The sequence below is a fragment of the Lepidochelys olivacea genome (genome assembly GCF_965140295.1).
Source record: "Lepidochelys olivacea isolate rLepOli2 genome assembly, chromosome: 5".
Taxonomy (NCBI): domain Eukaryota; kingdom Metazoa; phylum Chordata; order Testudines; family Cheloniidae; genus Lepidochelys; species Lepidochelys olivacea.
In genome coordinates this window covers 127,184,339-127,198,796 of record NC_140415.1, presented here as the reverse complement: position 1 = coordinate 127,198,796, position 14,458 = coordinate 127,184,339, and the positions used below count along the sequence as shown (strand labels likewise).

Below are 14,458 nucleotides of genomic sequence, written 5' to 3'. Positions count from 1 at the left end.
TTCATGTGAGCTAACTAGCTGTTAGGACACAGCCAGAGAAGAAGCATCACAAAAGGGCTGTACTAGAAAAATACATTCCATGGCTTGACATCTGGCTAAGGCTGCTGCCAAGCTCACCTCGTGACTGCCCATAGCTGTTGGTTTCAGTGCTGGAGGCTGGCAGTGAAGAAAAGCAACAGGGAGGATTGCATGTCAGGCTGCAGTCAGAGAGATGACACAGGACAAAATGTGTAGGATGATGTCGTCTGTATGCTGTTGCCAATAAGTAGCCCTTGGAAATGGAAAGTGTCATTTTGCAAGTTCCAATTACAAGGAAATCGCCCCTTTCCCCACTTCCCACAATGTAATTCTGAATATGGAAACCTGCAATTACTTTATACTGGGGTAGCCCAGCACACATCTGTGAGACAAGAGGTGCCTTTCACTGTAAGATCTTGGGGAAAAGAACCTCAAGGTTCCATTTCCATTGTACAAAAGACCTGGCATGCAAGAAGGTTTTATCAGGTGCTACCAGGATGGGCACATGATATACGAGGTAGATTGAAGTGTTCAACAATTGTATTTGTCACACTAGCGCTGCGTGACAAGTCCAAAGTCCTGTGGTCACCCTGATTTTTCAGTGGAAAATGACAGCCTCTTTTACTCCCACTAAATAATGCACCAGACAATTGTGTAGCACTGTTCTTGGGGGGTTTGATGTGGAGTGAGAATTCTTCGTTTAGCAGGCGTTAAGCTATGGACTGTATTTTCGAGCACAGTCACGTGTCTTGGTATCTTTGCTGTCCTTTTATATGGCCTGTCATAGGCCGTGCCTTGAGAGCGCCCCCTGGGGGTGCAGCTATGCACTTACTCTGTCCCCAACACCTTCTGTGTTACTACAGAGTTGGTTTGCTGTGGGAGCGTGTTCCCCAGGTTACGAGTCTCGGGTCAATTCCCTCCATGTCTTCTGAGGTCTATTGGTAATCTACACGGAAAGGACAACAGTCCTGTTGCCCTTAAGCAGTCTGTGTTCACCCCACTACTCTTGTGCGGCTTACGGAGTACTAACCTCTGAGCAAGGGGTGAGTCCAGGGCAGCATCCCTGACCCAAAGAGGAAAGAAATGAAGTAAAGATGGTCACTCTCCTGCGCGATAGTCCAGGTGGCAGAGGGTCTGCAGCAGCTTTAGTTGTCAGCCATCGCCACGCTGTGGGCTCTAGCAGGGCTGCACTCTACCTTTACTTCCCTCTGAGTGCTGCTCCTCCCTGGGTTTGGAGCCTTCCTTATGAGGAGCCGCACTTCTGCAGGCAGAACAAGCCCACCAGCGCTGGTTTGAGCTGATTGCACCCACAGGAGCTTGTTAACCCCTTCCTGGCTGGGATGGGAGCGTGTCTCATCCCACTGCCCGCAACCAGCACCCTGGGACTGTCAGGTTTCTATGCAGGAGATGCCAGTTTGATTTACAAGGGACCTGATTCTGCCCTCCTCCCCCCCGCAAAGGGGGACAATTCTGCGAAGGGGGGTATCTACACTGAAGGTGTAATTTCCAGCGCAGGTAGACGTATGTGCTAGCTTTGCTTGAGCTAGCATGCTAAAAACAGCAGCATAGGCTAGCCCGCCTCGTACGTACTGAGGGTCCCAGGCGGGGTTGTACTGAGCGGGGCTAGACTCTCCCGCGGCCTGCACTGCAGCAGCTACGCCGCTGGTTTGAGCGTGCTCGCCTGATCAGAGCTACGGAGTGTGTGTATGTGAAGCTGAGTGGGAAATTACACCTCAAGCGCCGGTGTGGATGTAGCCACAGAGCTGCTAAAAAAAAAATAATTTGCCATTAACATTCTTTTTTCAGACCAAGAATGCGCCCCAGCCAAAGATTTTTGAAAAAATTTGTTGTGGTGGGAAAAAAACCAAACCCAACCGTCACTTCCTCCTCGCACTTTACTGCCCTCCTCAATTTTTCCAGTGGAAAACAGTTTAGAAGTGTTCCTCCCTCGCCCCAAAACAAAAAAGCAAATCTGTTAAGAAAATTTTCCACAACAATAATCCCCAGAAAATTTTGAACAAAATGTACAATTTTTATTTCTTTTCTGACCAGCTCTTCTCCCACTCAAATCCAGGGCCATTGCTCAGACACTGTGCTGGGAGGGTCTCTTCTAAGGACATTAGTGATGACACTAAGAAGGTCATTTTGATTGTGATATCATAACCTGGACAAGAAACCACAGGGTTAAGAAAAACCCTTACATAGTCTATGTCCCTTGTTTAATAAAATGTTCTTGCAGTTGCGCTGAAGACTTAGCCCATAACCTCAAAGTTATTTAGGAGTCAGGCACCTAAATACCTTTGAAGATATAGGTCTGAGGGCCTAATTCTACCACGCTTACTCACGCGAGTGATTCTTACTCATGCAAATAGCTCCAGTAAAATAAATGGGACTACTACACATGCCTTGAGGTTGCAGAGTCTGCACGTAGTTAAAGATCATCATTTACAGGACAAGATCTAGTTTTCAAGAGTTTACAACTTGTTTTGTGCTCGAAGCTACATGACAAGTCTGAAGCTGGGATCAAGGTATTATGTTTCAAATAGACATTTGCTCGGTTAAAGTCTGTGAAATGTCTGTGCATCACAGCAGCAGCGTTTATGTGTTGTAACATGGTCAAGCAGCATCTCTGATTTTGAAATACAATTTTGTGTAGCTGTCACCTTCTATTCTCTCAGCCTCTCACCCACCACATGCCGCACTGATGTAGGCAGCTGACTTTCCCACTTCTGCTCAATGTGATCCCTCGCCCTCAGCCCGGGTGACTTCAACTTCCTCATTGATGTCCCATCAGCTTCTTACCCTCACTTCCCTCCTTTAGCTTCAGTCCTGGATTATTCTCCTACTCATCACAATGGCCATTTACCCAACACTGGGTAAAATCCTGATCCCATTTGAGCCAATGGGAATTTTGCCATTGACTTCGACGAGGCCAGGATTTCACCCATTGCCTTCAGAAAACACTGCTCCTCCTCTAATCTGCCAGTCTCTGAGTTCCTGACCTCTGCCCACTGCCACCGCCTGCATTGTCCAGCTGCTCTCTCCTCCTCAGCTCCTTCACTTGACATTTGGGTTTATTTTCCGCCCAGAAAAGGGGCAAAGCAATAGAAAAGGAAGAGAAAGAGAAAAAACCCAAAATTGGAATAGCAAAATATTTTTGGGTTTTGAAAACCAAAGCAGAATGGACATTTCAATTCAAAATGAAGCTAAAATGAGAACAGCTTTACTTCTTTGCAGGCTCCCAGCCCTGCAGCCTTCACCCGTCCTTAGATTCTTCAAAGGCAGACATGATCTATTGTGATCTCCCTCCTACTCCTCCTCCTTTTCCCATAATGAGCATGGTTTCTCACCTATCCTTCTCCAACTCCTCCACCTGCCCCATTGACCCCAGCCCCTCCCTCGCACCCACCCACTGCCTGACTCAGATCTAGTTGCAAGACCCACCTCTTTGCTAAAGTTCTCCCTGATAAAGTCACCAAGATCAAAAACCCTACAAGGGCAGCAGGACTTAAAAGAATAATGAGCAGTGGAGGAAGAGAGTAGCAGAGAAAAGAAGACAGAGTGTTAGAGAGAGACTCCTCCCCCGCACCAAAAAATCCCCCAAACTTGGAACCATGGAAAGCTGAGGATATGCTGAATGCTAAATAAGCTGATCTGGATAGTGCAGGGGTCCTGTGATGACAAGCAGCCCAGAAATGCAATAGACACAGAGAAAGAGGTACACAGTATTTCTTTGCAGGTCACTCTGACTGCTTATTAGATGCTTCTGTGGGGGTTGGGGGGGGGAATTTTCTCAGCACCAAGTTAAAGGGGTCCCTGAACTGCCTGAAGTTCTTTCTATCGATTCTGACTTTACTTGTCCATTGAAGTTCAGAATTGACATGTAACATTTATTTCTTTCTAAATTACAGAATCTTAATTTACTCTCAAGCATTTGCAAACGCACCCTTTATTATAACACTAGATGCCTGCAGGCAAACCATTCTCCAGGGTGGGCATGCTAAATAATTCTACATTCTGCATGCTGAGGCACAGACCCATAGACGTGGGTCTGATTACCTGTAGTTGGACAATAACTCTTCTAAAAGCACAAAGGGGAAATTTACATCATTACCACTACAGGACAAAAAGACATTAAACAATTAACACCTTATTCCTCTGTGCTCTTACACAAACTACAATCAGAGAGAAGCTAAGAGGATATTTCATATTGCAAACTAGATCATTTGAGATGATTTCACTGTAGTAGTGGCATGGGGCCCTGCCTTTGCTTACAAACAGGGTGCATGATTGTCGAAGGGAAAATGACTTACCTGTAAATCTGCTCTTGGATGATTTCATCTCCTGGGATATTTACTCTTTGATTCTCTCCCTCTCTCTTTTTGTTTTTATTGGTTCATGTTACTTTATAGTGATTTGATTCTTGCTTCCTTCTGGAGCTGAGCTGCATGGAATTGGGAAACAGCCCAGTCTCTCCAGGCAGGCTAGCACTTTGGGAGCTACTCTGGCTGGCTTTGTCGTACATGAACAGGCTCCCGCTCTGCCTTTCCCTCTTCCGTTTTTTGACTTTGTGGGGACAGCAGAGAGAAATAGACCACTACTGTGCCCCTTCTTTTTTCCCACCATGCATTTCTCAGGGGGAGGGAGGGAGAAAAGAGAACCCACGGTTTCCTGATGACATGTTGGTAGGATGGAGGGCCACGAAGAGAGAAAGGCACCGGCACAGCAAATAAGTGAATGTGAGCATGAATTGCCCCATGGGCAAATTTCCAATGTTAGGCTATGGGCAGCAGTGATGGCCACCATCTCGGCTGACAGGGGTTTGAACTGGGAGCCTCAATCACTACTGCATGAGCTAAAGAGCCAGGCTCTCGTTCTAGCAGCTGTAACACACTCACCTCCACAGTGAATCGGGCACAGAAGGGGACATATGATGCACGGCGAGCAGTGGGGTTATGCTAACCCACATCCGCTTGGCTGATCCTGCGTTTTTGTGAACATTCTCCTTTCCTGCCCAAGGCAGAAGCCAGACCCTTCGATTGGTAATAATTACACTGGCCTGGGCCGTCTAGCCCCAGAAGCTCATGATAGCTTTAAAGGCCAAAGGAGAAGGACTGTCTTCCAGCAGCACAGCTGCACTGCAGCCTACTTCCCAGGCTGCAGCTTCCTGGGGCCAAACCCTGCTCATCTTACTTAGGGTTTGGCTCTTAGCTACTGCTCTGCTGCTTAACCTCGGTAATGCTGCTGTGCCTTCAGAGGCAACAATTTCATGGAGGGTGACAAGAGGAGGGGTGAGAGAGGCTCTGGGCATGTAGCACTTCAATACAAACACACATGGGAAGTTTTCTGCACACCTCCAGAGTAACTTTCTAATCATGAGTGATATTCAGTACAGAGCAGGAGGCTGGGCCCTATACTAATCTGCAGCAGTGTATAGGGGCTGTAACAGGGCTACAAAGGACCGGGCATGAATTCCCCCAAAGCAGATGCTGCATGGAGCCAGTGTAAGCACCCCACGTCACTACCCTCAGCAGAGGCAGTGCGCCAATCTGAGGCGGGGAGCCTGAGGGGGCATGGTCATAGTGTTCAGCATTATGGCCGTTTTGGGTTGTAGAACACTGCAGGCAGCTTTGGGGGGCCACCATAAATTAGATCAATCCCCAGGATGCTGTGATTTATGTTGGGACTGAACTGTCCCCTGGCACCACAGAATCTGGGTGTTGCAAAGGTGGCATAAAGCTTATGTACTGGAAAATCTAGGATCTGGGTATAAATGGAGTGGGCTGCAAGCTACTTGAATCTCATACTGGTCCTTTCTCAGATGTCTAGAAGTATGAAAGGGAGAACATATGTGCTTCCTTTTTATACTGTACTTTAGAAGCAATGTGCTTTGTGATCACGAAACCAATTTGCTCAGATGTTGAGAAGATAAGGGAAGAATTCTACAGCAGAGAAATGGATTACAACTTTACCAGAAGCAGCAACTTGTGACTGATTAATCTACTGGCTACAAAACAGCTCAGACATCTGAAGATAATCCAAGTCCCTTTTGGAAACTATTAAATCTTGAAGATAACTAATTAATGTCATGTCGCATAAGGATGGGCCCTACTTCTTCAACCTTCCTTACACAGAAGGTGCAATAAATAGAATTAAGCCATACAAAACAGGCATAAAGGATTTATCGCTGTAATATAAAGTGTTCAATGCAAATATATTTATATTATATTTCTTCCCTTCATCATTAGATCCTGTTCTGTGAAACCGTATCTTCTCTTTTACTTGTGTATTAGAGATAATAAAAGCCAAAACCAAAACAAAAGAGACAGTGCTGGCCAGATGTTCAAAAGAGCCCAGCAACCAAGCAGCTCCCATTGTTCTCAACTGGATTGTGGGAGGGACGGGGCGGGGATCCTCCATTGTTCCCCATGGGAGCTGCTTGGTTCAGAGTTAGGTGCCTAAACTGGAGTTGAGCTCTTTTGAAAATCTGGACACTTATTTAACTGACAGGTTTCAGAGTAGCAGCCATGTTAGTCTGTATTCGCAAAAAGAAAAGGAGGACTTGTGGCACCTTAGAGACTAACAAATTTATTTGAGCCTAAGCTTTCATGAGCTATAGCTCACTTCATCGGATGCATTCAGTGGAAAATACAGTGGGGAGATTTATATACACAGAGAACATGAAACAATGGGTGTTATCATACACACTGTAATGAGAGCGATCACTTAAGGTGAGCTATTACCTGTGGGGGGGGCACCTTTTGTAGTGATAATCAAGGTGGGCCATTTCCAGCAGTTGACAAGAACGTCTGAGGAACAGTGGGGGATGGAGGGGGGGAATAAACATGGGGAAATAGTTTTACTTTGTGTAATGACCCATCCACTCCCAGTCTCTATTCAAGCCTGAGTTAATTTGTATCCAGTTTGCAAATTAATTCCAATTCAGCAGTCTCTCGTTCGAGTCTGTTTTTGAAGTTTTTTTGTTGAAGAATTGCAACCTTTAGGTCTGTAATCGAGTGACCAGAGAGATTAAAGTGTTCTCCAACTGGTTTTTGAATGTTATAATTCTTGACATCTGATCTGTGTCCATTTATTCTTTTACGTAGAGACTGTCCAGTTTGACCAATGTACATGGCAGAGGGGCATTGCTGGCACATGATGGCATATATCACATTGGTAGATGTGCAGGTGAATGAGCCTCTGATAGTGTGGCTGATGTGATTAGGCCCTATGATGGTGTCCCCTGAATAGATATGTGGGGTCCAGATGATGAAGATGTCATCAGTGCAGCACCCGCATCTATGGGTACCTGCATGGCCCCACAGTATGCCAACATTTTTATGGCTGACTTAGAACAACACTTCCTCAGCTCTTGTCCCTAATGCCCCTACTCTACTTGTGCTATATTGATGACATCTTCATCATCTGGACCCATGGAAAAGAAGCCCTTGAGGAATTCCACCATAATTTCAACAATTTCCATCCCGCCATCAACCTCAGCCTGGACCAGTCCACACAAGAGATCCACTTCCTGGACATTACGGTGCTAATAAGCGATGGTCAGATAAATACCACTCTATACCAGAAACCTACTGACCGCTATGCCTACCTACATGCCTCCAGCTTTCATCCAGACCACACCACACGATCCATTGTCTACAGCCAAGCTCTACGATACAACCGCATTTGCTCCAACCCCTCAGACAGAGACAAACACCTATAAGATCTCTATCAAGCATTCTTACAACTACAATACCCACCTGCTGAAGTGAAGAAACAGATTGACAGAGCCAGAAGAGTACCCAGAAGTCACCTACTACAGGACAGGCCCAACAAAGAAAATAACAGAACACCACTAGCCGTCACCTTCAGCCCCCAACTAAAACCTCTCCAACGCATCATCAAGGATCTACAACCTATCCTGAAGGACGACGCATCACTCTCACAGATCTTGGGAGACAGGCCAGTCCTTGCTTACAGACAGCCCCCCAACCTGAAGCAAATACTCACCAGCAACCACACACCACACAACAGAACCACTAACCCAGGAACCTATGCTTGCAACAAAGCCCGTTGCCAACTGTGTCCACATATCTATTCAGGGGACACCATCATAGGGCCTAATCACATCAGCCACACTATCAGAGGCTCGTTCACCTGCACATCTACCAATGTGATATATGCCATCATGTGCCAGCAACGCCCCCCTGCCATGTACATTGGTCAAACTGGACAGTCTCTATGTAAAAGAATAAATGGACACAAATCAGACGTCAAGAATTATAACATTCATAAACCAGTTGGAGAACACTTCAATCTCTCTGGTCACTCGATTACAGACCTAAAGGTTGCAATTCTTCAACAAAAAAACTTCAAAAACAGACTCGAACGAGAGACTGCTGAATTGGAATTAATTTGCAAACTGGATACAATTAACTTAGCCTTGAATAGAGACTGGGAGTGGATGGGTCATTACACAAAGTAAAACTATTTCCCCATGTTTATTCTCCCCCTCCACCCTCCACTGTTCCTCAGACGTTCTTGTCAACTGCTGGAAATGGCCCACCTTGATTATCACTACAAAAGGTTCCCCCCCTCCTGCAGGTAATAGCTCTCGTTAAGTGATCACTCTCATTACAATGTGTATGGTAACACCCATTGTTTCATGTTCTCTGTGTATATAAATCTCCCCACTGTATTTTCCACTGAATGCATCTGATGAAGTGAGCTGTAGCTCACGAAAGCTTATGCTCAAATAAATTTGTTAGTCTCTAATGTGCCACAAGTCCTCCTTTTCTTTTTATTTAACTGAGAAGATCTGAAGCTGAAATATAACTCATGTTATAAGAGCTAGAAGAAAGAAGAATGGGCTGAACTGGGAACTCTTGGGTTGTTCAGCTGCTTTGAAAATCTAGCCCTGAAACATTCAATAAACAACCCCACATTCCTAAAGCTCATAGGTCCCAGAAAGGGTCACAGCATGCTGTTTACAGCAGGAAGCATTGCCAGACTAGATGAGCAGACCCTCTGCTTTTCCTGGGTACAAAAGGGCTGTACACTGATAGCAGAGCTACGCCGCAAATGAGGAGTGCTGGAAAGAAATGTTGGGGTTTTCTTTTCTTTTTTTGCACTGGTTTTGAAGAGGCTCCTAGCTCTGCGTCTTACAACACAGAATCCCCTTCAGCTTCAGATCTTTCACTTAGCTAATAGTTGTCCTCCAGGTGAAAAGCAGGCCAACTGTGACAGAAACATAACACACAGCCCCACAGTCAATACAACAGCATCACCTGCTCCTCATGGCACACAGAGAATGAATTGCAAAACTGTTTGCTGTACTTTAGATTTTCTGCTGAGGTTGTGCAGGATGCCAGGTTTCCAGTTTTCTCAGGCAAGCCAGTGTACAAAACATACTGCAATGAATGGAAACCTGAGCATGCAGGAGCCGGGTTCAGAATTTTCCCATGGTTTTTGTTGCTAGGGAAACTCATTCTGCTTTCTGTGTGTGTAGAGCTCAGCTACTTTATTTTAAAGTGAGACTCTAATGTGGTGCGGCTTGGGGAATAATAAAGAGAGTAAACACTAAAATAATTTAATGTAACATTATTAAATCAAATAATGCAGTTCATTTCCTGGTTTGGGATTATTTAGGGAAGGTGAGCAGCTTCTTAGGCTGCTCCTTGGATAGTCCCAGGAGCATTCTTGATGTCCAAACTCACACCTTTCTCTTCATCTCATTTCAGAGCTAGGTTTCCCACTGTGTTACCAAGTCCTGGCATCAGCCTACTAACTGTGGCTGGTAGCACTTACACAAAATGCTGACCCATACTTACATTGCTATCTCTTGGAGACAGGGACCATCTTTTTTCCCCTGTGTTTCTACAGCGCCAAGCACAACTGGGTCCTTGTCCCTGGCTGGATTCCTAGGCACTCCTGCATTACAAATAGTAATAACAATAAATGCAGCTAGGAGGCAATTTTGTAAGAACAAAAGAAAGAAATCACCTCATTTCAAATTTCTTTCTCTTGTAGTTGTAGTTGTGCGTCGCAGACCGGGTTCATGTCTCTGATCATAAAGACCCATTCTGTATTGTGACGGGGCAAGGCCAGATGGCTATAGAAAAGTAGTGGGAGACAGATATATTAGCTCCAGGCTAAACAAATCCCTAGTACCAGGTTAAGTGAAATGGAAGCTGCTCCAGGTCAATTAAGACACTTGGGGCCAATTAAGAACTTTCCAGAAGGCAGGGAGAATGCTAGGTTGATTGGGACACCTGAAGCCAATCAGGGGCTGGCTGAAACTAGTTAAAAGCCTCCCAGTCAGTCAGGTGGGGGTGCGTGTCAGGAGTTGTGGGAGGAAGTTGCGCTGTTGGAGAGGCTGAGTAGTACACCCCATATCAGGCACAAGGAAGGAGGCCCTGAGGTAAGGGTAAAGTGGAGCTTGAGGAAGTGAGGGCTACTGTGGGGGAAGTAGCCCAGGGAATTGTACAGGTCATATTTCTAAAAGGTCAGCTACCATAGCTGGAGCCCGGAGTAGAGGGTGGGCCTGGGCTCTTCCCCCCCCCCCCCCGGGCTTTGCCCCCTGATTAATCATTGAGACTGGGAGACAACAGAGACTGTGCAAGGAAGGATAACTTCTCCTCACCTCCCATGCTGGCTTATGATGAAAATGGCTCAGTAGGCTGTGACCCTTGTCTCTAGAGAAAGAAGGGTTACGTGGAGGGTCACAGTGAGCCTCTGAGGCTAGTGAAATCTGCCAGGTAACATGGGACCCATGGAGGCAAGGACAGAGCTCTGCCACAGTATATATGTTCTTAGGTAGATTCAAGACGATATTTAGGACTAGCAATAGGGACAAGTCATAGAGTTTGGATCTGGAGTCAGATCTGAATCACAGCTTTCCAAAGATTTGAGGTGACTTTACATAATGGGTGTAAATTTTCCTAGCATCTCAGTGAAGCTATGCCAATTTACACCAGCTGAGGATCTGCCCCAAGGAGTTTCTGTTTGAGCCAATTTATAGGGACAGGTCTGAACCATTCAGCTTGGATCCAGATCTAAATTTGGATCCAAACCTCCAGAAAGTTTGAGGGAATGGGAAGTGGATCTGTATCTGCTTAGGAAAGGAAATACAGATACAGGGATAAATTCTACCTGTCTGTAGGTCCATTGGCTTCAGTCGGGCTGCACCAGCACAAGTGAAGGAAGAATTTGGACCATGATTGGCATTTAAAAAATCATTTAACTGTCTGGGAGGTTTTTTTAAAATCTCATCTTAAATGCACCTTGGCACACTAGATTCACTCTGACCTTTTAAAGGGCCAAATTCTGTCCTTGGATGCGTGCATATGGCTGCCATTCAAGTCAATAGGAGGTGCAATTACAATCCAAGAGAAGAATTCAGTCCAAAGACTTTTTTGATGTATTATTGCTTCTGTATTTCTTGAGGTTACTTGTCATTTTCCAGTTTTGATGCTGTCTATCTTCCTCTTATGGGAAACTCCTACTTCAGTTAATAGGGAATGGTAACTTCTCTGTGAAGTTTTCAATCTAAGCAATACAGTTCTATAGCAGGGATTCTCTATTAAATTCTAGAGGGTGATTTAGAAATTTCATAGCAAATACATTAAATCCTAGAGGTTGAGTAATTTCTATAGAATATATTGGTGTAATTGATGGTAGATTCTATCAGACTTTTTCATAAGGTTACTAAGTGGATGATCCTTTTTCATTTTTTAAAGTGAGATTTGGTCTGATTTTTTTCTGAGAATCAGACATTTATTCATAGGTAACTGCTTTTAAAATGATAAAAGTGAATAAAAACAACCCGTTATTTCAATGAGACTAAGGATCTCTCTGCACTACAGTCAGAGGCGTGATTGCAGCTGGGGGAGGCCTACCTTTGCTAGCTTTAATTTAGCTAGCACAGCTAAAAATAGCAGTGAAGATGCAGTGGCCTGGACCCTGGTGTGGGCTGGGGATCCAAGCACATACCCAGAGTGCTGGGTGTGCTTGAATACCTGTGCTGAAACTCATGATGAAGTGCATGCCTTTACTACTATTTTTAGCTGTGCTAGCTAGATTAAAGTTTGCACGAGTATGTCTACATGAGCTGCAATCAACCCTCCCACTGTGGTGTAGACAACCCTAAGCCAATAAATAATCAGGGCACCTTGCTGATTTTGGGCCCGATCCATTGACGTGATGGGGGGCCTTTCCATGGACAGTCCAGTTGCCCGTGAGCTACTGTCAATCCCCTTGTGGGTCTTGACAGCTACAGACAGCTTTCTTCAGTGACTCCTACCAAACCTAACTTTGCCCCCTAAAATGTGCAAAAATATATGCAAAGTTGAAAACAACATAGTACTAGCCCTGTTCCTAATCCAGAGATCTATTTCCAGTGTGCTAGAGCACTCACGCACCCAACAGTGCTCAGTACAAAACACAGCGTTCAGTCCCAGCGGTCACAGAGATAGAAATAAAACCTTGAAAGCTGCACATCCTTTCCCATACCCGCCCTTCCAACACCATATAATCAACGTGCCTTGTACCACAAGTCATTGCATTTCCTGTGGTACAAACACCCTCCTTCGCCCATGTGCCACGTGCTGAGAAAATGCACGCACCTTTACACTTCTTAATGGAGCTGGGGCTAGAGTCCTTTGGAAATCTTTACCCCACACTTAAAAAAAAACAACGTACAAAGCCAACAGCATATTTCCCACTACAGAAGAAAACCAGGGGGGCCCCCAGGGTCAGGCTGGGGATGAGGTGGAGAGGGGTGAAGAATTCCATGGCAATGAAACACTGGCTGGACCCAGGGACTGCTAAGTTTCCAGATTTTTAATTTTTTTCTTTAAGTTGTAGATTTTCAGAGAGTTTAATTATATTTTTTGCTTTTGATTGGACGCCACTGAAACACTTTGAACCGTAACAACATCACGGCAACCGTAAGGCTTTTTTAACCAAGTCTTAAGTTTTATACACACAGAATGTTGGTACGGAACTATTTAAGCAAAGAATCTAAAATCCTGGTGGCATTCATCTTCTCAAACGCAGGACTTTCACTCAAGTACTTATACTCAGAGAAGAAAAAGCATCTTAAGTTGCTGAACAGAATAGCCCACATTTTGTGACTCCTGTTCTTTCATGGAGACTTATGTCAGTTATTAAGTTTGCTAGATAATTAGAGGTTAGTGAAAACATCCCACAGAGTGGTGAGAAATGCTGAACCACGAGCTAGTGTTGATGATGAAGCAGCAATAATTGCCATTATACCAGAGATATTTAGACAAGTGCCCCATCAATTGGTTTCTTTGCCTGGAACATCAGTGGGATTAGTCCTGCTACAAGTGAGGTACAATACAACCCTCAGTTAAGGACACATGGCTGTTCTCCAGAAGGCCTGCTTAGCTTCAAAGAAACATGCTAAATTGTTTAGGAGATGGATCAGCCAGACATTTCCCTTTTAATTGGATTGACATCTTACTTTGCAAGGGCAGTTCCATTATGAGTAGATCAAATACAGCTAGTAGATTTAACTGGTATACTGGCAAACACACTCATTTTCAAAGGCATCTTACATGTTTTCAATACCGGCTGATTATTTTTTAACCACGCTTTTCTAACCTTACTGGAGAACAACCAGGTTTATGGGCTGTGCTAAGATTTTAATTAGTGAGGCCATTGCTGGTAACACACCTGCAAAGATTCTGAACATGGAAAAGAGAGACCTGCAAATTAGATGGAGTATTTCATTTGCAACAGCTTGCAGTGGTCACTTAGGGCCAAAGCCTGCTTTTTACACACTAAGGGGCATTGAAAGGAAGAACTGCCCCATGGCTCCTGGGCTGCTGCTGCCTCATTGCATTGTTCCCTCTAGGGCAATTGGGGAGCGGATTTAGTAGGATAACCCCATGTATCCCTGGCCTGTGGCACTGTAGAAACCCACTTCCATGCCTTGATAGCATTGCTACATGTTTCACCCAGCTCCTCATACCACAGAACCTCTGTGTGCTGTGACAAAAAGGCACAGAGGGGGAGTTACTGCTGCTTCTAGCAATGCGTTAACCACTGTAAGTACTGGAGGTCTTACAGGGGAGCGTGACACATACAGCAGCTCTTCTGCTGACTCCTTCCCCTGTCCCTGTGCACATGTGCGAACATTCTACACAGCTACCGTTCTCCTCTGTGCATTTGTCAGGGCCCGTAACAGGGCAGTCTGACCTAGTGGTCAGAGCCAGAGGTGGCGTCATGGTTGCAGTCAGAAGTCACACCAAAGGGCAAAACCAGAGTCAGAGTCAGGAGCCACACCAAGGGTCAATCCAGAGTCAATCAGGAGCCACGTCAACGCTCAGTGTCAGGGTTGGAGTTGGAAGCATGCCACAGATTAAGCCAGAATCAGAGTCACAAGTCTCGCCAAGGGTCAAGCTGGAGGCAGATG

General features: G+C 45.3%; 1 protein-coding gene across 2 annotated transcripts in view; it reads left to right on the top strand.

Moving 5' to 3' along the window:
* The first annotated feature begins 3,555 nt into the window (after positions 1-3,555).
* Positions 3,556-14,458, top strand: part of LOC311520727 (cysteine-rich protein 1-like) — a 175,809-nt gene continuing 164,906 nt past the window's right edge. For both annotated transcript variants that reach the window (XR_014711683.1, XR_014711684.1), the window contains exon 1: positions 3,556-3,736. The gene's annotated coding sequence lies outside the window, so the exon portion shown is untranslated. The remainder of the gene's footprint in view (positions 3,737-14,458) is intronic.